At 38.6% G+C, this 23,433-nt stretch overlaps 1 long non-coding RNA gene across 2 annotated transcripts in view; it reads right to left on the bottom strand.

Annotated features, from left to right (window-relative positions):
- The window catches only part of LOC128312220 (uncharacterized), a 173,364-nt gene that overhangs the window by 69,006 nt on the left and 80,925 nt on the right, over positions 1 to 23,433 (bottom strand). For both annotated transcript variants that reach the window (XR_008291227.1, XR_008291228.1), the window contains one exon: positions 20,448 to 20,568. This is a non-coding gene — a long non-coding RNA (uncharacterized LOC128312220). The remainder of the gene's footprint in view (positions 1 to 20,447; positions 20,569 to 23,433) is intronic.

Below are 23,433 nucleotides of genomic sequence, written 5' to 3'. Positions count from 1 at the left end.
CAAGTGGAAGGATGGTGTGGTTTTCTCTAACTTGCATGTTCTATTTTAAAGAAATTAGTGGCACCTGTGTGGCTCAGTCAAGCTGAGCATCCAACTCTTGATTTCAGCTCAGGACATGATCCCAGGGTAATGGGATCACCCCCTGCATCCAGCTCTGAGCTGAGCATGGAGCCTGCTTGAGATTCTCTCTCTCTCCCTCTGCCCCTATTCCACTCCTACTCTCTGCCAAGGAAGGAAGGAAGGAAGGAAGGAAGGAAGGAAGGAAGGAAGGAAGGAAGGAAGGAAGGAAGGAAGGAAGGAAGGGAGGAAGGATTGAAGAATTATGAACACTTGAAGAATGAAGTAAATAGATCTCTGATTTTAAAGTTTCATCAAGTTGAGAAGTCACTTCCTGTTCACCCAATGCATCATATGAATTTTTACTTCAAAATGTTTCCTTCTGTCTGGAATCCTCTTCCTACACTGGCCTACAACTCCTCTTTATCCTTCACATCTCAGTTTAAATGTCATTTCTTAGGGAGGTTGAGTATCATATAGTATAAAGTAAAAAATTAAATAATTATTGTGATTCTTCTCATTTCTTAAAACCAGTGAAAGCAATATGATGCTGAGAGAAAGCAATAAAGGCTTAATCATCTATAAATACCCTAACTTGAAGGTACCCCTTCATTACATTTGCAGTTTACCCTACACTTCTACATAACACTAGCACTATTCAATACCTGTCTCAATGACTAGACTACAAATAAAAGTAAAGAAGCTGTCAGCTCAGAATAAAAATAAGCTCCATGAGGGAAAATATGGGTCTGGATTTTATTCCCAACACCTAGCCTAGTTCCTGGCATACAGTAGGCACTGAATAAAGATTTATTGAGTGAATGAATAAATAAATGCAAGAATAAAGAGGTTATATTTCATGTTCTTCAGTAGTGCTTTACTAGAAAGAGTATTTTGGGAAACAGACCACAAGCCCATACATATGGAATGATAGAAATCAATGAATAGAGTATCTCACTCACTTTTCAATATAAAGTGCTCCAATATCTACTGTACTTGTTCTTTAACCACTAAATGCGGTATTATAATTGAGGTAGATCATCATCTATTTAGCAGGATGTAATTTTTAAAAGTCCTAAGTTAAGGGGCACTTGGGTAGCTCAGTTGGTTAAACATCCAACTTAGACTCAGGTCATGATCTCACAATTCATTGAGTTTGAGCCCCTTGTCGGGCTCTGTGCTGACAGCTCAGAGCCTGGAACCTGCTTTGGATTCTGTGTCTCCCTCTCTCCCTGACCTTCCCCTATTGACACTATCTCTTTCTCTCAAAAATAAATAAACATTAAAAAAAATTTTGAAGTCTAAAATTAATAAATTGTATATGTATACTCAGGATGTACCTATTAACAGTTTTTTAAAAAGCAAATGATTAAAAGCAGTTGGCTCCGGGAAGTGGGTCATGTTGGTGCTTTAAGTGACTATTCTTATGTAAGTCCTTCTGTTCCTTCTGTATTTTGTTAACATATTTGTCTTTTTTGATGAAAAAATAAAAATCTCTCCTTACCCATTTGCTTCAGAGTCGGTCATTAATTTTTACTTAGTATCCTCTGTTTTATAATGCTAAATATATTTTCTCAATTAAATTGTAAGGTCTGTGACGTCACACACATACATCTTTATACTTATGATATATAGTACAATGTGCTCTATATAGCACATATTAATAACTGTTGACTGATAAATGAAGATAGGAGGTTATCATTTCTAACTCAAATAAGTTACACTTCTAGTTTAATTTTTATTTATTTTTCACATTCTCTAAACAAGCCCAACAATGAATATTGTCATAACTATTTTTTAATTATTTTAACAACATATGATAAAGATACAGGAGTTAATATATTATCATCCATGTAGTAACAGCCTAAACATCTTGGTATCTCAGGCCAGCAATATGATGACATTTCCAGGTGAACATTTAATGCTAATAATAATAATAATGTTATAGAACTTTTGAAGATATTTCAATGATTATCCATGAAATGGTTTACTATAAATTACTATAATGTCCAAACTAATAATAAAATAAATAATAATTTTAATAAATAAAATAAAATAATGATTGAGATTCTTGTCATTTTTGGAAGCAATAAGCGTCTGGGGAAAACAGTGATAAAGTTTTAATCATCTATAAATCCAGAGAAATGTCTGTGCGATCAGGCTATCTGTTGCCTATTAGAATCATAGTATCATGTAACCATACAATCCCAGGGTTGAAGAGACCATAAATGGTTCTTTTTCCAATTTTCCAATCAGTGTTTTTAACTTTGTGCTAAAACATACAATGTCTTAAAACATACCAATGTATACTGTGTTGTTAAACATTCTCTCCTAAGGAGAGTTATGGCCACTCCAAAATGTTCTTTAGAAAATGTTTTTTAGAAAAATTTCCCTTACACTGAGGTAAAAAAAAAAAAGTTTCTATGTACAACTTCAGTGGGTTGGTATGACCCCTTAAGGTCATCCAGAATGAATCCAATACCCATTTTGTGTGAGAGACTTTCAGACATTTGAAACGTAGTTTTTGTCTTCTCTTTCCTCAACTAGATATGATATGAATCTCCCCCCAGTACTGGAGCCTGCCCTTATAAACCATGTCCACTGTGTATTCCCATTATTACTATGTCATTTCTGTCTTCAGGAATCTCTGTTACTTTGGGTTAAATTTTAGAGAGAAACATGGAAAGATCTACAAAATCTAACATAAAGATCCTGCCAACAGAAGAAAGCCTAGGAGAAAGAAATCTGAACATTTGCTCCTAGAAGGAAGTCCCAGTATGATGTAATGACTTTCAAGGTCAAGAGTTTGGAATAAACTCAAGAAAGTATTTCCCATTCTTCCATCTACACTGATTTTTAAGGAAGAGGAAGTTAATTTTTTTTAATTTTTTTAAATGTTTTTATTTATTTTTGAGACAGAGAGAGACAGAGCATGAACGGGGGAGGGTCAGAGAGAGAGGGAGACACAGAATCTGAAACAGGCTCCAGGTTCTGAGCTGTCAGCACAGAGCCCGACGCGGGGCTTGAACTCACGAACCGCGAGATCATGACCTGAGCCGAAGTCGGACGCTTAACCGACTGAGCCACCCAGGCACCCCGGGAGTTAATTTTTAAATCCTCCCTCACCGCAGCTCTGAACCATCCTCCAGAGCAACAGATAAATGACCTACAGCAGCAGGAGGCAGAACAGACAGGCTCTGTTTACACCTTTTTTTTTTTTTTAATCTTTGCCACTGTGATAGCTTCGTGTTTGTTTCCCTTTTTACATGACTCAGTTGTGAGGTACCATGTATTATTGCTCATTTTTATTCTGCACAGATACAGTTGTTGACCTTCAATGTCTGTTCCTCAGACTTTGAATGGCAGTGACCCTGACATCAGTAATATCACCTATGTCCCCTGACACCTTTGCAAATGTACTGGGCCAGAGATCTTATTAATATATTTTCCCTCCATTATTTCATTAACAGCTGGCTTTCATTAAACTACTCTTACCACTTCAAGTCAAAGGGATTTCTCATTGAAACAAGAACAATGTTTTGAGTGCTCATAGAAAACTGAGTTTAAGATTTCCATGCAATTACATTTTTTACTCAGCTCATGTCATTATCCTTACCCTGAAGGTAGTCAGAGTGAAAACTGTCAAAATATTTGCTTTTCCAACTAACTTTTGGCTTTCCAAAATCATGGTCTTCCATTGAGAGCATTTTGAAGTAAGGGATTCAAATTTTGAGTCTTTTAAGCTTTACAGAATACAGAGTATTGTATGGGAAAATCAGTTATTCCTTGGAGTTCCATTTATTTTGTTGGAAGCAACACACATACTCTCTCAGAACTGAAAGCATACAGTAATAGTTCATTAAAATGGATGAGAAAGAATATGTGAGCACTCATAGAAACCTTAGACCAAACCAAAAGTGGGAGTCAGATTGAAAAGTAACATTGATGTCTTTCTTGCTGTCACTAAATTAAACTCTAAAATTGTATTATTCCCAGTCATCATCTGTGTTCATGTCCACTTTATTACAACCACATTCTAGGTAATTGTCAGATTCCAATTTGGTTTAATTTTTAAGCTGGAGGGGGATCATATCCAATTTCAACCTAACAGAAGATACTTGGGCAGGACTATCTTTTCCTGTTGATAAGGAGAAAAGTAGGCAGAGTTTAGAAACACTTCTACACTATTGCCCTACTCAGTAATGTGACAGCAAGCAGTGCTGACCATCAAGAAGGTCGTCACAAATCTTAGGGCTGCTTCTCAAAATGTGGCCCTAACAGTCTGTACCCATTTCACTGGGGGAGTTTGTTAAAAAATGCAAATAAGTCCACTTGGATATTTTTGAGAAAGAATCCACTAAAAAAAACAAAAAAAAACAAAAAAAAAACAACCCGAACCTTCAAACAAGTGACACAATTTCACCATGAAATCCAGTGTTACAACTCCCTTTATAGAGTTGGTCATCTACTAAATCTTCCCTTCTGTATATTTTATACCCAATATTGCAGGAAATGATTTATCTCCACACCTCCCACATACACAGGTCTCAAAGTCCCCACACAGGTTGCTATGCAGATGACAATGCAGATGTCAGTGGCTTTCCTTACAAGATTTCAAAACGCAATCTATCAAAAGGCACATGCCCTGGGTTTCATTTCATGCTAATAAAATCATACATTGCAATTCCTGACCCAGATTAGCATCACAAAGTCTATATTTTTTCCTACTCTCATCTTCTGCAAGTTCAAGTGTTTTCTACTTGCTTTGCAATCTGCAATCTACTCCCTTTCCATTGCATCTTACTGTTGTTTGCTTCTTTCTGGTTTTTTTTTTTTTGAAAATAAAAAGAACAATTGTTGATTGAAGTAATAAAGCTCCCATAAAATAGGACTTACTGACTGATTTTCACCATCAGCATTATAATACTAGCTTGTGATTCAACACTACTGTTGAAGAGTCACTTCTGTCAGTTTCTAAGTTAGCATAATTCAGCGTTTGAGTTCCCAGGAATTCATAAAATACCAAGAAGAACTTAACATCTATAGATCTGTACAGTGTCTGAAATTGTGCTTTTGCAAACCAATCAGAAAGAGCTAAACCCACCACTTCGCCAAGCTCCAATTATCCTAACCTGCAACTCCAAGTCAGGATTTGCTCAAAAATATCTGCCCACAAGCTTGACACCAACTTATAGAGGCATTCTTTGGAACTAAGACATTACCACAATCTATTCAGATCCCCACTACACTGCAAATAGAGAAGATGGCAGGTCACCCACACATTAGCATGTTTTCAGATTAGCTGTTGTCACCTTGAGATACAGAATAAGTGAGGCACAGGACTGGTTGATTTTAATAGGGTGTCAAGGCACAGATAATCGACTTATAAACTCCTTCAAGAAATAAACACATCTCTTATGTGGATACTGAGAAACTTAACAGAAGACCATGGAGGAGGGGAAGGAAAAAAAAAAGTTAGAGAGGGAGAGAGTCAAACCATAAGAGACTCTTAAAAACAGAACAATCTGAGGGTTGATGGGGGGTGGGACAGAGGGGTGGGTGGGTGATGGGTATTGAGGAGGGCACCTGTTGGGAAGAACACTGGGTGTTGTATGGAAACCAATTTGACGATAAATTTCATATTTAAAAAAAAATGAACACGTCTTTGAAATTCCCAACATATCTAGAATATCACTGGTCTTTATACTTGCTCAACAATACTTGTGCAGAGAGCACCAAGAAACAAACTGAAATCATTTCATGTGCCTGTAGAAGGCTTCTACCAACAGAACTCAGTTACCTTTGACCTCAACTTACTGCCTGCTTACATGTTGGCTTGTTTCCTTGACATTATGTCCTCCATGTTCTACATGAGTGAGTTTAGATTTCCTAAAGTTTTGTTTCTGACCATCTTATCCTGGAGATAAAGAAAGAAGAGCAGATATAAGCCTCTATGTGTTTGTGACGGTGCGGATAGAAAAGAAGGCATTCTAGAAGTAATATTTATGATCATCTTAACCTTCAAAAGAGAAGTAAAAGTTACTCATAATGTGCTTAGGTTTAGATATTGAGTATGTTGTATTTAGTGTGTATAGTACTTAATAGAGGCAAAAACAATTTTATTCAGGTCAGCACACCCCAGTTTGGCATTTTAAAAAATATTTTAAATCTTTACTATTTACTATTTTAATATTTACCTAATGTGATTTAATCAAGTTAAAGAAGATGTTCCATTAATTAGTTGCCAACTTCTTACAGGGGCTTTAGGAGTAAGTAAACCAAAAAAATGAAGCATCATTTCCAATGCATTAATGGGGAGCTGATTGTGTTTTGATGGGGATGGGTGGGGAGCAGGTGCAGAGGAGAGAGAAGTACACTGCCTAATATTAAACAAGAACCACACCTTCTATTAGGAGACGGAAGGAACTGATGCAGGGAGCAGCTCCCTCACAGAGTATGTGTGGAGACTCCACTAACCCACCTGTCATTATATTTTTGTTTGGTTGTTTGCTTAATTTTTTTTTCTGCAAGCATTGTAATGGTTTATTTTTCTTTAACTCTGGTTTTATTTTTTCCCCCAGGTTTGAGGTATAATTGACAAATAGAAAAAAATATATATTTAAGGTGTGCAACATGATGGTTTGATATAAATACACCTTGTGAAATGATTACAATCAAGTTAATCAGCTCACAGAGTAACCCTTTTTAGTTTTTTTGTTTTTATTTTCAGTGTGATGAGAACACTTACTATCTACTGTCTTAGCAAATTTCAGTTATACAGTAAAGTATTATCAACTATAGTCACCATGTGGTACATTAGATCCTCAGACCATATTCATCTTATAATTGTAAGTTTGTACCCCTTTAACAACTTCTTCCCATCTCCCCAGCCCCCATGCCATGACAACCACCATTCTACTATATTTTTTCTGAGTTTGACTTTTTTTTTTTTTTTTTTTTTTTAGATTCCACGTACAAACAATAGCATGCATTATTTGTTTTTATCTTTTTGGCTTAGTTCACTTAGCATAATGCCCTACAGATTCATCCATGTTGTCACAAATGGCAGGATTTCTTTCCTTTGTAAAGTTCAATAATATTCCTCTGTGTGTGTGTGTGTGTGTGTGTGTGTGTGTGTATCCATTCATCCAGTGACTGACACTTAGGTTTTTTCCATACTGTGAATAATGCTGCAATGAACACAGGAGTACCCATATCTCTTTGAGATAATGATTTTGTTTCCTTTGGATATGTACCCAGAAGTGTCATTGCTGGATCATATTGTAGTTATTTTATTTATCTCTTGAGGCACTCCCATACTGTTTTCCATAATAGCTGTAGCAGTGTACATTTCCACCAACAGTATACCAAGGCTATCTTTTCTCCATATTTTTACCAGCATTTGTTATCTCTTGTCTTTTTCATTATCTAAACGTGTATGGGGTGATATGTCATTGTGGTTTTGATTTGCATTTCTCTGGTGATAAGTGATATTTGAGTGCCTTCTCATATACCTGTTGACCACTTGCATGCCTTCTTTAGAAAAATGTTTATTCAGTTCCTTTGCCCATTTTTTAAACCAGATTGTGTTTTTGTTATTGAGTTGTATGAGTTCCTCGCATATTTTGAATATTAACTGCTCACTGGATATGTGGTTTGCAAATCTTTTCTTCCATTCCATAGGATGGCTTTCATTTTGTTGATGATCTCCTTTGCGGTGCAGAAACTTTTCAGTTTGTCTATTTTTGCTTTGGTGTCATGCTCAAAAAATCATTGCCGAGGCTAGTGTCAAAGAGCTTTTTCCCTATGTTTTATTCTAGGCATTTTATGCTTTAGGTCTTTAATCCATTTTGATTTGATTTTCATGTGTGGTGTAAGGATTCTGATTTCATTCTTTTGCATGATATCCAGTTTTCCCAGCACCATTTACTGAACAGATGATCCATACCTCATTGTGTGTTCTTGGCTCTCTTGTCAAAAATGAGTTAACTATATATGCTTAGGTTTATTTCTGGGCTCCCTATTTTCTTCTATTGATCTATATGTCTGCCCTGATGTCAGTGCCATACTATTTTGATTACTACAGTTTTGTAATATAGTTTGAGATAGGAAGTGTCATGTCTCTAACTTTGTTCTTCTTTTTCAAGATTTCTTTGGTTATTCAGAGTCTTGTGTGATTCCATACAAATTTTAGGATTGTTTTTCCTATTTTTGTGAAAAATAATACAATGCCACTAGAACATTTATAGGGATTGCATTGAATCTGTAATTCACTTTGTAACCCATTTTTTTTGAATGCACAAGAGTGGGATTGGATAAAGCTAGTCAAGATATGGCTGGAGGGACATCTCCCAAAGGAGTCCCATTGTTATCCACATTTGTTCTAGGAAAGAGAGTGCCAGGATACTGAGATTATCTCACCTGCTTAAAATCCTTCCTATGTTAGACTGTGAGAGAACAGAAATTTGGTCAGTTTATGCCATTTCTTTTTTTGTCTGCAATAACAATAATAAACAAATGTTTTATTGAGTAGTTACTTTGTGATCAGGACTATGATAACATTTAAGTGGCTTATCCCTTTACTTTCCCACACACTATGAAAGAGGTGCTATTTTTACCCCATACAGATAAAGAGACTGAAGCTTAGAGGGAATTAAGTATGTTACACAAGGTCACACAGTTGCTGAGTACTGAAGCCAGTATTTGAATTCATGTACTGCTGAATCCAGAGGTTACATGCTTAATCTCTGCTTAGTACAGCCTTTTAACAGGCCCTCCTTCTCCACTGTTTAAATTCCAGATTTCATATACTTTATTTGGTTCATCTGCAGAAATGGAACAGGGACAACTAAAATGGGCTGTTCACTTCAGAAGCTGCCTGAACAGCCATCTGGAATCAATATGTCCTGCAAAAGAGTATTTCTCAATCTATAGATCTTACAAGACAGGAGCTCTCCCACTAACAGACTTGGACACAATAGGTTTTGAGAATGGGTGTAGAGTATAGCTGTTCCAGATCAGCGAACCTCAATTTCTACATGAAAGAGAAATTATAACAGCCAGCCTAATTTAACTGGATATAGGAGTAGGTAGAGATTGGAGACTGGAAAGGCATGCTTATTATAACACCCTTCTCAGATTTTCCAGGATCTCAGTTAATTTTTGATGAATGCTAGAAAGCACTCAATGGGAGATTGAGTTCTTTAATGAGTTTTTAAAATCAGGGTGTTTTGTATTAACATTCAATTCAATTAGAATTCATGGTATTGAATCCTCATCAAGGAAGAGCAGGTAATGATCTTACTTTTGGTTTTGGGAGTTCTTATTCTAAGATCAGGGTCCTGCATATATTACCAGAGTCCCTTCTAAAGGATCTTTTCTCTCATCTACTTAAAATCCTTACATGCCTTCTGATTTTAGTTAAATTTCCTTGCCAAGACTCACAAAGTCTTCCTCTCCTCAGGCTTTCCTCAGTCCTTTACAGAGCCCCCACACTTTGTACCATGTAGAACTATTGGCAAGTCTCAAAATATGGCTCACCCTTGGACCCTTGTGGGCCTGCATCCATACTGATCCTTCTGCTCCCAAATGGTTTCCTACTTTTTTACCAATTCCACCAACTCAACCTAAAATGTCAATTTATATCTCCTCACTCTGGGTCAAGTCTCTGAATGGTCTTACCCGGACTCAATGAAAAGCGCAGGCTAGTGTTCTCACCAGTGTCTACAAGCCTGGCAGGCAGTCAAGAACTCATTCTGTAGTCACACAGCAGGGTTTGAACTATCATTACCACTTAACAGTTGAGTCAACTTAAAGCAAGTTATTGACTTCCCTGTACCTCAGTTTCCTCATCTGGAAGATGGATATTAATAGGACCATACTCAAAGATTATTGTAAAAATTAAATGACAACATAAAGAACTTAGCACAGCACCTGACTCATTTTAAGTTTTCCATAAATGCTAACTAATCACTGAACAGTAACACTGAATTCTTTTAGCATATTTATTATCCTATCTCTCATAAAACTATGAGACATGTGAGGTCAGTAGCTGATCTATTGTCTCTGTTTTCCCTTGTGCTTCATGCATAGTAGGTATTTCATAAATGTCTGTTAAATGAGTGAAAATTAAATATCATGAAGATGACCAGTGAATGAACAAGATACCCATGCTTAAATATGCCACTTAGTTAATTATTGTGTTAAATGTGTCTAGAGGTCTTTAAAATTCTCCAAAGGAGTGCTCACCTGGTGGAACTTTCACTTAATGGACTACACATAAGTCACATCCATAACATGTAAGCATAAGAAAGTGGACTCTTTATTAAAACAGTATAAATCTATCTGATACAGAAGCAGAGAACAGCTTCAGGATTAGAGCCTCTAGGTGGAAAGAGATCACTATGATCTGGTCCCCAATTCTTTTTCCCTCTCCCCTGCCCTATGTGAGATTATTTCTGCTGCCACCAACCACCATGTAGGGTCTCCCCACCCCAAAACCCCACTCCCTCTTATAAACACCTACTTCAGACATACACTGAAATATCATCATTGCACACTCTCACAATAGCTGTCAAAAACTACAAAGAACATGAAAATGCCCAAGTTATTCAAGTTACTCAAGTACAGTTTTAGGATCACAGAACTAAGAAGTCCCAATGCCCTGGGACCATTTTGCCATCCCACGGAAGCTGTGGTCAACAGGCTCATCCATTCAATATGTGCTTTAATTTCCATCTACACTGCAGAAGTTAGGAAGATATGAATTATGATTCCCAAATGCTGTTGCAGTTGGGTTGCAGATGTGACAGGTTCTCCAATCACTCTCACTAAACTCAGTGGGGAGAGGGTAGAGAGAGGGAATGGCTTGGGTAGTATCTGTTTTGTCAGCAAGGTTAAAGCTCTTTCAGGCCTAGAAGTCAGCCCTGGGGCCATTGGTGTTCTCAGTTCAGAGCTCTCTAATGGCAGCAGAGCATTGTTATTTCTGAGACACTGTGTGGAGAGTGATGACTAGGGGCCCAGCTGGGAGCTCACTTCCTTCAGCCCAACCACAATTCTGTAAGCATCTAAGTCCTGGTATTAAATTCTTTTCTGCTTAAAATAACTAGAAGAGTACGATACAATCCCCTTGGCAGCCTTTCCTTGCAGCTTTGTTGTTGCTGTGGTCTTGTTCTCTAGCCAACATCTTCCCCCTTCCTGGCTCCCCTTTCTTTTTCCTCCAACCCTACCCATCCTGTACTAGAAACTGATTGCATGATGTTGTCTTTCTCCAGATAGGAGTTAGAGGCCAGTGCCATACCTCATGACTCTCAATTCCCTACTCAGTTTGCTTTCCAGCCCCAAAGTTCCACTTCTCATTAGGAAGGACACTGGTCCTTTGAGAAGGGTACTTGTTAGGATGAGCACTGGGTGTTGTATGTAAGTGATGAATCACAAGAATCTACTCCTGAATCCAAGACTACACTGTATGTTAGCTATACACTCACTGAGCCCCAGGGAATACCTTACCCCAGTGACGGCTTCTGGATCTATTCACTTTAGAACACGTTCCCGCTTTTTCCAACATCAAATAATTCCACCTGCTACCAATCCCTCATAGAAGAATATCCCAAAAACACAATCCTGAAGGATATTTCAAGAATACAAACTCGATCACAGATAGATAGTAATAGCTGCCACACATAAAAGTACAGATGGCCACAGAAATATAGCTCCAGCTTTTCACAGCTTACACTGTGTTTATTCATACACGTGAACACCAAGGGCCTTTTGCTTCCTCCTCACATTTTACTCCTCTCACTCCCTTCGTAAGAGAGGAGGTTTATTCCGTAATGCTAAAATCACATTTTGAAAATGCTAAAAAGTTACACAGCCAGGTGGTGAGCACTTTGAGAGCAGGAACTGTCTTAACCATCTTTCCATCCTAAGCACTAGCATTGAGCTTGGCCCACAGTAGCCATGTGCTACTGGATACCCACTGGATATCCTACAATTTAATTACATTCTGACACCAACTACATGGAGTTAGCACAGACCCCACAGATTAAGGGCTCAGTCTGATAAGACTGTACCAATTTCAGGTGCCAGTCAGAAGTCTCTGGTGTCTCTGATATACCTGCATTGCTTCCCAGTCAGCTACAAATTTGAGGGCTCTCACAACACCCTCCAGGTTTGATAATTCACTAGAGTGATTTACAGAACTCACTGAAAGCACTACACTTACAATTAGCATTTTGTTATAAAGGATGTAACTTAAGGACAGCTAAATGGTAGAGATGAACAGGGCAAGGTCTGGCAAAGAAGAGGGCAGAGCCTCCATGCCAGTGTGGACTCAGGGTGTGTCCCCCTCCTGGCACATTGATCAATATGTTCATGAACCTGACAGTACTTTGAGCTTTACTGTTTGAGTTTTAATTGAGGCACAACTGATTATATCACTGGCCCTGTGTTTCAATCTCCAGTCCCCCTTCTCTCCCTCAAGGTGTGGAATTATTAGCCTTTATTAGTCCCTTAAAAGATCCAGGGTTCACCTTGAATCACCTTGTTAGCATAAACTCAGGTATGGCCCAAAGGGGCTTGTTAAGAATAACAAAAGGCACTCCTATCAGGAAAATTCCAAGAGTTTTTTAAGCTCTGTGACAGGAAGCAGGGACAAAGACTGATATATTCTTTATTATCTCACTCTGTCTGAGGCATATTTGCCAAATTGAGTTGAGTTGGCTACTCCAAGTTCCGGTTAGTCATTATAAAAATTAAATGAAAGGGTCTTCAATTGTAGGATTAAAATGCTCCCATTGGAAGTAATGGTCTTTAAGTTCTTCCTTGAATATTCATTTAAATCACAGTTTAAATAATCCCCAGTTGAAAGCCTGAATTTAAAGTCCTTTTTAACTAAGATGATAGGAGATGAATTCCACCACCCCAGATGGGCATTTAAGGCTTTAGTGTATTTACTACCAACATTTTTATATCACCTTTGAAGTTGCTATTGTAGGGATACCAGATACCTTTATGGACAGATTCTGGGTGCATATACTGCTCTGTCGGCCAGAGTAAGTATCAAGCACTTTGAGTTTTATCAAGGTAAGTACACAGTAGAATAAAACATTTCTTTGTGTGTCTCACCAGTGTTGTTTTTATCAATGAAAATGGAATAAGAGGATAGAGATGTATAGTTACGCTCAAGGCTTATACTACTTTAATTAGAAGACAGAAAAGCTGCCAGGAAAGGTTTGTTTTTGTATGGAAGGAAAATTATTTATAGAAAGACAGACAGATAGATATTTATATATATACACATATATGTGCATATATAAAAATGCACGTATTTGAATACACAGAGTCAGTGAGTTTTTTTGTTTTTTTGTTTTTGGGTTTTTTTTTTTTTTTTTTTGCTCTAAAGGGACACATAGTAAATATTTTAGGCTTTATAGGTCACAATTAGTCAACTCTCCATAGACATTACATGAAGAAATAGTCATGGCTGTGTTTTGTTTTTTTTTTTTAAGTTCATTTATTTATTTTGAGACAGTAGGGGAGGGGCAGAGAAAGAGTGACACAGAGAATCCCAAGCAGGTTCCCTGCTGTCAGCCCAGAGCCTGACATGGGGCTCGAACTCATGAACCATGAGATTATGACCTGAGCTGAAGTCAAGAGTTGGTTGTTTAACTGACTGACCCACCCAGGCGTAGTCATGGCTGTGTCTAATAAAACTGTATTTTTGAAATCTGGATTTTATCTAATTTTCATGTGTCACGTAATCATGTTCTCTTTAAAAATTTTTTTCAACTATTTAAAAATGCAAAAACCTTTTTTGCTCTCGGGCTGTGGCTGCAGACAATGAAGATTAATCTAGTGATGATGTCTCTGGTTGCATGATCTGAGTGAAGCTGTATGACCCGGAGACTCTTCTGCCCACTCTCCCTCCTCTAACTCATTCTTGAAAGACAAGATGGGTTTAATGGCAAATGTGCCCCAGATACTTCCAACATTGACTGTTCATGCTATTAATATCAAGGTAACATAGCTGGTGACAGCTTCTTTCATTGATTCATAATTCATGTCCCTGTTAGAGGGTATCTGATCTGATGAGTTATACATATTTCACTCTGAATATGCTAATGTTGTCAGTTTATATCAAAATAAACCACAACTTATTTCTTTCTTGACTAGGGAATTAAGGGAGAAAACGCCTCTGTTGGAGGCAGGTGGGAAATCCCAGGGCCCCAAAAATACCTCTGACTCTGAAAGATCAAATCCTGTTCAAATCACAATCAAAATGCCTTTTAGAGATTATGCCCAAGTCAGTGGTGGATGGCAATATGGCAGTATTTCTTATGTACTAGCTTCACAGAGTCTCAAGCTTTGCAAATATATTTCAGGAAGTGGTTGTATTTTTTAAAGCAATTTTTAAAATTCTCTGTTTAAGTGAATAGGTTCATCAATCAGAAGGCCCAAAGGCAGGTGAAGAAAAAAAAAAGGGCAATTTTTGTATTGTTATTAAAGTAGGAGAAATAATATCTGAGGCCTGAGGCTCAATTTGTGAAGAGCATGATCCACGGGACTCCTGTTCAAGGTAGGCAGCTGCTGAGACACTTCAAAAGATCATCTTTATTGCAGAACAATTGCCTGACCCAGTTTCCTGGTCAGCAACATGCTTTTGTAGAAACTTGAGGAGCTGATGAAAAAGCTCAGCAAAGTTAGCATGTGTACTTTCATCTGGGGCTACTGGGAGGGGAAATATGAAAACGTTTCCAGGTCCCTTGGATTTAGCACTGCCAGCTCTACAGCCATAGGAGCAAAGAATGAAACAAAAGACATGAGCCTGGTTTAAAAGATGGTGTCTAATTTCCTGGCAAATGTGCTGGCTATTAGGTTTTATAGAACACAGAGGCCTTTCTGTATTCATAGTCCTTTGCCTATCAAAATATTTTGATATTGTAATAAAATCCTACTGTAAAGTACATTTTGACCATTGACTAAGGATTCACTGCCTCAGTATGAAAAGATATTCTTCTACCCAGTCTTATGTCTCCTTGAGAAACAACAGTTCTTGGTGCATAAGCATCTAAACAATATTTAATTTAGAATTCCGACATGCATCATAAAACTAACATAAAGAGCAACAATGTATGTTTTAATGATTTCAAAGGGGAAAACACATTTCCACAAATGGCTCTAAGTTAAGTTCCATTCACTGCATTCTGGAAAATATGACATCTTTAAGCAAAGAGCTCTTCAGCTTTTATTTTAAGCATTTGTATACTTACATTTATCAGCAAAAAGAATCTTTCAAAAGAGCTATTTGGTTTTAGAATTTCCTCTTCCAGTTTTTTTTCCTTTAGGTTCATTTTAGAGAATGTCATTTCAATTCATTTTTAACCCTACTTTTTGTAGTATTAGTTTCCTGGGCTACTACAACAAAGTGCCAAAAACTGAGTAGTTTAAAACAATGTAAAACTATATCTCACAGTTCTAGAGGCTTAAAATCCAAAATCAAGGTGTCTGAATTTTCATGGCTCTAGGAGACAATCCTTGCTTGTATCTTCTAGTTACTGGTGTTTTCCAGCAATCTTTGATGTTTCTTTACTTGTAGATAGCTCAATATAGTCACATGGCCATCTTCTCCCTATACCTTCAGGTGGTCTTCCCTCTGTGCACTGTCTCTGTGTCCAAACTTCCCCTTTTTATAAGGATGCCAGTCATATTGAATTAGGGCCAATCATAATGACCTCATTTTACTTGATTACCTCTATAAAGGCCCTATTTCCAAATAAGGTCACATTCAGAGGTATGGGGAGTTAAGACTTCAACATATCTTCTGTGGGGGGCATAATCTAGAACACTTGCATTGTTATGAATGTAATGTAATAATAACAATTTTGTTATTTAACAAAAATAACAATATTTACAGAGCACGACTGAGAAAATTAAACAATACTAAAGAAGGTTGACGTGGTCCTTAAGTCATTTCCAGCTGTCCTATGTTTTCACAACTTGGGGTATCTGTTCACAAATACAGCTTAGTCCACCCCATCCCAACCTAACTGTAGGAGGGGATAGGTCTGGGTCTCTTTCTGGAAGAAGTTTTGCTGAAGGCTCCTAATAAAATATCTGGACCCTCTTAGAATCTGCTTCAAGGCCCTCTATATCCACCAGCCATAGTGACTCTACAAATGAGTCAGCACCAATGGAGTTGAGCAGTCCACACTGCAACCACTCTACAACTCCTCTGATGAGGCACCACTCCTAGCCCATGCTGTGGCAGTGGGAGACACTCCGACTCACAGATCCATTAAGTCTTTGGCATCTGAGTGTTGGGAAAATTCATTTCAAACAGAGATAAATATTGGAGCCTAGAGCAGTGGTTCTCAATTTGAATCACCTGAAGAGATCTGAAAAAATCTTGGTTGCTAGTCCGCACCCCCATGCTTGTAACTGAATTGAGTTACTGTGCCACCAGGGCACATGCATTTTAAAGCTTCCCATGTTACTAATGTGCACCCAAAGGTGAGAACAGCTGATCTAGCACAGTGTTCCTCAGACATTAATATGTCTAGGAATCACCTGAGGATCTGGTTAAAATGCAGATTCTGATTCCACAGATCTGGGATGGGGCTTCAGTTGCTGCATTTCTGACAGTGTCCTGGGGGATGCCAATGTTGTTGACCCACTGGCCACACTTCTAGTAGCCAGGATCTAGAGAGCTGGTTTTCAAATGTGGCCACAGAACTGGGTAACCAGCAGAGTTATACAAATACTGACACCTCCAGTGATTCTTATTTAATTGATCAGGGTTTCTGTGTGAGCGTCAGGGTCTTTAAAAGCTTCCTACAACATTGTAAAGTGCAACCCAGGGTGGGAAGCACCGTTCCTGAAAAAGGCAGAAACAATCTTCAGTTGTTTCTGGCAATCCAACAGTGTGAGCAGGTGGGCTGCATCAGGCATCACCTTCAATGGCAGGGTCAGCAACCAGACATACCTGCCTTCCAAAGCTATAGACACAAGTGTACCCACACCAGGCAAGGGAAGGTCATACCAGTGAGTCATTCTAGAATACCAAGAAAGATGCCTAAATAATCCTGATGTTCTAGCTTTAGGTTTGTATCCAATGTTTATTTCCTCTTACCACTGCTATGTGCTCATTAATACACTGACAAGTGTCCTAGTGATGTCAAGCATTCTCCCTGAGTCATGTCCAGGGTCCATTGATAATTGCCTTTCTCTGCCATGTCCCAACTTCCCCCATAGAGAGAAGGCTGACTGGTCCTGTGGGCTCTCTGCAGGAAAGAAAGAAAGCCTGGCTAAACTCCCAGGGATGGTGGTAGCTAATGGGGAGGTTCACATGTTGGGAATATAATTTGGGAAGGTGCCAAAGTGTGAGAGGTAAAATTAGGGAGAAAAGAGGAAAGAGAATAAGCGAAAGTGATTTTATTACACTGCGTTCACCACTGGGGAGAGTGAGGGGAACATTATTTTCAGTCTCCATGGGAGATCTTAAATAGAATTGATAAGGCTCACAAATGCATTCATGGGGAATGCAAAGTGGTCCTAAGCCTGACTTCAAGGCTTGTGCAGCATAAAAACAAAGACTGTGCAAGGAACCAGGAATATGTGTGTAACACATTTTTAAGGACAGGTGATGGGAGATCAATAGGCAAAAAGAAAGCAGACAAAGCTGGTTCTGGGGAATGGTGTTAAAAGAAGTTAATTAAATCTCTTTCATCTTGGTCAGCTAAGTACTTCCTTAGTCCACCTGAGAGCTGAAACAAGCTTTTGTAACAGGAGTCAGAACTGCAGGAGCAGACCCTGATCCCCAGTGAAGTAGGCTGGATATCCCTCACCACCAACAGCACCACTGGGATGGCATGGCCATATATCCAGTCGTAATTCACACAAATTGTTCCAGCATCTGATGCAGTTGAGCATTTTAGCACTCTCACTGTGTTTGGGTTTGGACAAGTGGTCAACCCAGTCAAAGGGTAACCTATATGTTACAGGCTGAGTTGTGTCCCCTCAAAATTCATGTGTTGAAGCCTCTGCCTGAATCATGTCATCCCATCAGGCCATAAGGTCAAGTTCAAAGTCAGTAATGATTAAATACACTCCATCACCACAGCTATGGTAATGGTGTGAATATACAATACTATTTAAAGGGAGACTGAAAATTTACATTAATTATGTGATCTATCACACGTCGGTTCTGTCAGTGTATTTTTAGGGGTTGATCGGCCATGGACTTGGTCTTAATAAAAGAACTTCAGAGTAGGGACTTAATATCAAGCATATCTACAACATCTGTCTAGACAACTTACTATGAAGCAGTCACTTCCCATTGCTGAGCCTCAGTTTCCAAAAAAAAATAAATAAATAATAAGTCTTTTGGGGCACCTGGGTGGTGCAGTTAATTAAGCATCCAACTCTTGATTTTGGCTCAAGTCATGATCTCATGATCTGTGGGATCAAGAGCACATGCACTCGATCTCTCTCTCTCTCAAAATAAATAAACTCAAAAAAAAATAAGTCTTTTAACTACTTTGGCATTTATAACATAGCAACCACTTAGCCCACATAGTGTTTTGTTTACTTGTTTAATTAGTTGCAAATATTTTAAAGGATTTCACACTAAAATCTAGTTTCTCTCAATAAACTGGAGACTGACAAGAATGAGCGTCAAGACAACAAACACCAGGAGTAGAGCTGCATTTCCCCCTTTAGATGTCTGCCCTTTCCTAATGCCACAGTCCCACAGGCAACTTCCATCAGGCTACGTGCTTGCCTTCTAATTGAGCTTGGGCCTCCAATCTAGAGTGTCCGGCTACAAAATTCTGAGATTCTAAATTGAGACAGGATATTCTCCCAATACCAACTCACTTCCAGTACTGCTCTTCAAACAGTGGTTAGCAGTGTTTAGCAGTGTTTAAGTTTGGGGAGAATTTCTAACGACAACTTTTGCCTTGTACATAAAATCTGTTCTTCGCACTCCTTCTTCAGGGAATACCTTCTGGGTCCCCAGTGCTCCAGGTTTCTACATAGGGATTTTCTCTTAAGAGTTTAAAGCAGTGTGGCACTAAAGGGACTCCGTTTTGAGACTAGTTGGGGACTTATCCTGAATAAAAAACACAGCTTCTCTTCCTACACACCTTCCTCAATCCATTGGTTGTTTCATCAAAGAATCATGTCCAACCAGCTGCCCTACCATTGAAAACAGCTTGTCTTTGGGACCAGCTATAGTGATGAGTGGGCTTCCAGGCATGCTCAGTCTGCTCCACCACACTTTATCACGATGAGAAAAGCTCTATGAAGGGTGTCTCTCAGAAAAGAACCTCAGAGAAAAGTTGTCAGAACCTGGAAATAAAAGGACAGACAAGAACTCTGTGCAAAAGTTGAAAGATTTAAAGGTAAGTGATTTTGGTATTGTTGTTTATTGGTTTGGGCTTGGCAGCTGCCCTAGAAGACAGAAAGGAGAGAAGGAAGAGAGTCCCGAGAGCAATACATAAGAGAGGAAATGAGAACTACAGAAACTAAGAGGCCCAGGAAATTCAGAAGTATCAAGAAAAACAGTTGAAGAAAGAGATTCCATCGGTCTTTCCTTCTTTGACCCATTTGAACACTGAAAAGTACACTTAGGTGAGGGCATCCTTACTGGGGTTTGAAATAACATTTTCAAAGTCTTTCGTAGTTAAATGTATTCATACACTTTAATCCCATTTAACCTTTTCTAATGTCTGATATTATTTTTTGGTCACTCGTTGAAAATTTTGTTTTTGGCTGGACGCAGATATAAAAGCTCTCAAAAAGGACAGCTATGTCTCTTGGCAATCTGTTCCTGGCATTTTTCTTTGGTCTCCTTCATTCTCTTGTTCAAAAATCTATCAAATACTGCAGCCCTGTCCTTATTTTCCTTAGTACACCATCTCTTTAAATCAGTTCACTGATGTTTGTGTCACAGGATATGTGGAGGAACAAACACTGAATCTTGAATACTTTAGTCCTGGGGCTTTGTGCAGGGGTTTTCTGGCAACACACGAGTGGGCATTAACGTCTTGAGAGAGACTGAAAATCTGCATATTCTACTAGTTCTTTTGGGCCCCCAGTGACAAGGCATAGTATATCACAGTATCATTCAGTTTAGGAATATCTTTTTTTTTTTTCAACAATAACCAAATTGAGAACACTCATATTGGTACCTACAATGAAACCTTGGACAGATTTGTACTTCCTTTCTCCAGTTCCCCTTGGTCTATAACAGGAATGCCCCTACTCAGTGACAAGCCAAGATAGCTATGGTCAAGACAGCTTGCTTCATGGGGAAACCTTGTTTGCTGATCTGGACCATACATTCTTTCCACTCTTTACCAGAGCATCAGCATCAACTTGTGTCTCCATACCTTTCTCACTAAAGGTATGAAGTTTGCATTCATCATCCACTTCAATGAGTTTCTGGCAGCTGGTGACTGGGAAGGAGATTTTCAACTTCATCCTGAGGCAGCTGATCATCTCCAAGATGCCCTGAAAAAGAGATGACTTCATTTAATCTTTATGACAATCCTTTATCTCCCTTTATATATGAGAATCAGAAGCAGAGAGATTTTTCTCAAAATTATTCATTCCATAAATGGTAGAAACAAGATTTGAAACCGTCTCTGCTGCTCCAGACCATGCTTCTTCCACTGCACGAACCTGCCATCTTTAGATAAATAGGTGGGGATGGAACAAAGGCCTGAAACTGTTAAAATACTTGCACAAATTTACATACCTACTAAATATCAATGCCAGGATTTGATGCCACCTTTCTGACTGACTCCAGGCACTAAGTGCTTAAGCACATTGATGACTAGAATTCCTAAATCTTTCCACATAGGTAGATATAAATCTGGAGCTTAAATATATCCTGGGAAGGGAATCATATAAATTTATAACTATTGAGAGAAAATAAAGGACAAATTATTAATATTCCTAATTAAAATGAATCCCCCTGGCATACATAGCCCCTAAGTATGCAGGTATAGTTTAAGGGAAGAGCCAGGAGCCTCTGTGATCACTCCAACTTTGTGGTGGAGGGGCAGGGGGAGGATGTGGTTGTAGGAAGGGAGCTGAGGTGCTCTGATGGAAACAGGGATGCTGAAGTCAGGAGACACAGCTGGGTCTGACATCGGCTGGACAAACAGGCAGGTCAACCTTGTACAGTAAAGAGGAAGATCCAAGGTCCACCAAGATCAGAAACCAAGAATTAGGGTAAAAATAAAGCAGAAGTGATAATGGCCATAACCAAAGTGCTACGTATTATTTTGTAAACATTTTGTCTTCTACTTTGGGGATGAAGACATTGAGGTTGAGAGAATTTAGACACGTTGCCCAGTGCCAGAGTCAGAATGTGGCAGAATAAAGATTCAAATCCCAAATTCCTGGGTCCTCAAGTACCAAGATGAAGACCAGAAACTTCCATGAGTGGGAGGGTTCAGATGAATCTTGGCTATGAGGAAATTTAGTAAGGCAAAATTCAGAGGGCAGAGGGCCAATTGCCCTTAGCATAGCCTTCAAAAGGAAATACTCAAAGCCAGCATCCTACAGTCACATTCTGGGAGAGGAAAAAAACAGGTAAAATGAAGGAGAATAGGAAAAGATGGAAGGATAAAGAAAAGAAAGGATGGAGAAAGAAAGTAAAGAAAGAAAAGAAAGAAATTTTAAAGAACAGGGGACCCACTACAAATTAGAGCCCTCAGCAGTGAATCTACAGACAGCTGTCACTGAAGATTATTTTTAGATACTGAAATTAAATACACCCTTTATCTTCAGTGCCCCCATAGATCATGAGTTCTGGAGATCATGGTCTACAATACAGACACAATTTTGATAATTCTCCAAGGACTTAGAACAATACTGTGCATACAGTGGGTGTTGAATAAATAAAAGGTTGACATTGATTGATAGTCTCTTCCCTAAAGGAAATTGATCTCCAATTCAAATCTCCAACATAACACTGAGCAAGGTTAATCTTCATATCCCCACAGATGGAGACTAATGGGATAGACCTAAGTAGGCAGAAGTGCATCAGGAAACCGAATTGGGAAATGATAGCTATTGTCACCTAGGGAATTGCCAAAAATGGATGTCACTCACGGCCCCCCACTCCAATGTCTGAACACTTTTGTCCCCTGTAGATACAAATAGAATGGTGAAAGAATACTGATAAAAATGAAAAATGCATGTAAATAAAGTTTTAACAAATTATTGAAAACTGACTTCAGCAAGTTGGCCATGAGCAACTCTTAGCCATGAAACTCTTAGCTTCTGAAAAACGGCAGCTGCTGCAATGCTGAAGGAAGGTGACAAGCACTGCCTCCTCTCCATCCTCAGACCACGTCTCAGCCAAAACACTGCCACACAAACACAAGTAGTGAACAAACACACATCAGCCAAGTGGTTCAGGTACTTCGTAAACAATATCCCTTAGTAAGCTGACACTAAGCTCATATAACCTGCTCGGTAAATTTGAAGAAGTCTTAACTCTGTCCTTTCAGGAACTCCTAAATATTTTAGCCAGCCCATGTATCTTAGATATCATTCATTTCACCAGTGAGAGCCCATTTCTAATACCCAGTATGCTGATTAGAAGTTAGCCATCTTTAAATACTCTCCTTTTCTATTAAAAATAATTATTTAATAATTGCCAAGAAAAATTATTCTAATACACACATTAAATATATTTAATATTTTCTTCTTCTTGAATGGGAGAGAATATAAAAGATGTAACTGCCTATTATTCATATAAACATAAGAAAACCCGGACACTCCAAGATAGTTTCATACCCTGTGATATGACCTATATGATGTTTTGAGCAGCTACTTTCATGCTTGTCTTTTCAGTCGAGGGAAAACACATCAACAGGAGTCACTCTGCTTCCTACTTTCTAGGTGTTTGGCTCGACTCCCAATTCCAAAGGCCAAGGAAATTCTGTTGTCCTCCATAAGACTTCTGTAAATTCCCAGAGGGCCTTACAGTCTTATATTCCCTTAGGCTCTGGCAGGTACCTGAAGTTGTATTCCTGGACTCACTGTAATTCAGCTTATGAGTCTTACCCTCCCATGTATCCCAAACCTTTTCTCATCATCTGACCCTAATATGGAAGTCAGCTCCTTTCACTGATTTTCAGAATACTCCCACATGCATTTCACATTCATTCACTCACTCATTCATTCAAAGTCTTTACTGAAGGTTTGGCACAACTGAGGTTTATACTTCAAAACACAAAATTCTAAAATTTAAGAGAAAACTACTTATTTTGGCCATTCTGCCACACAGACTGAGGTCCCACATCTGGTTGCTTACTGGTCCTCTGACACAGTGGACTTAACTGGTTTATGACCTATTAG

This window comes from Acinonyx jubatus, chromosome D4 (genome assembly GCF_027475565.1).
Source record: "Acinonyx jubatus isolate Ajub_Pintada_27869175 chromosome D4, VMU_Ajub_asm_v1.0, whole genome shotgun sequence".
Classification (NCBI taxonomy): Eukaryota; Metazoa; Chordata; class Mammalia; order Carnivora; family Felidae; genus Acinonyx; species Acinonyx jubatus.
The sequence above is the reverse complement of the archived record's forward strand: the minus strand, read 5'-3'. Positions and strand labels throughout refer to the sequence as shown.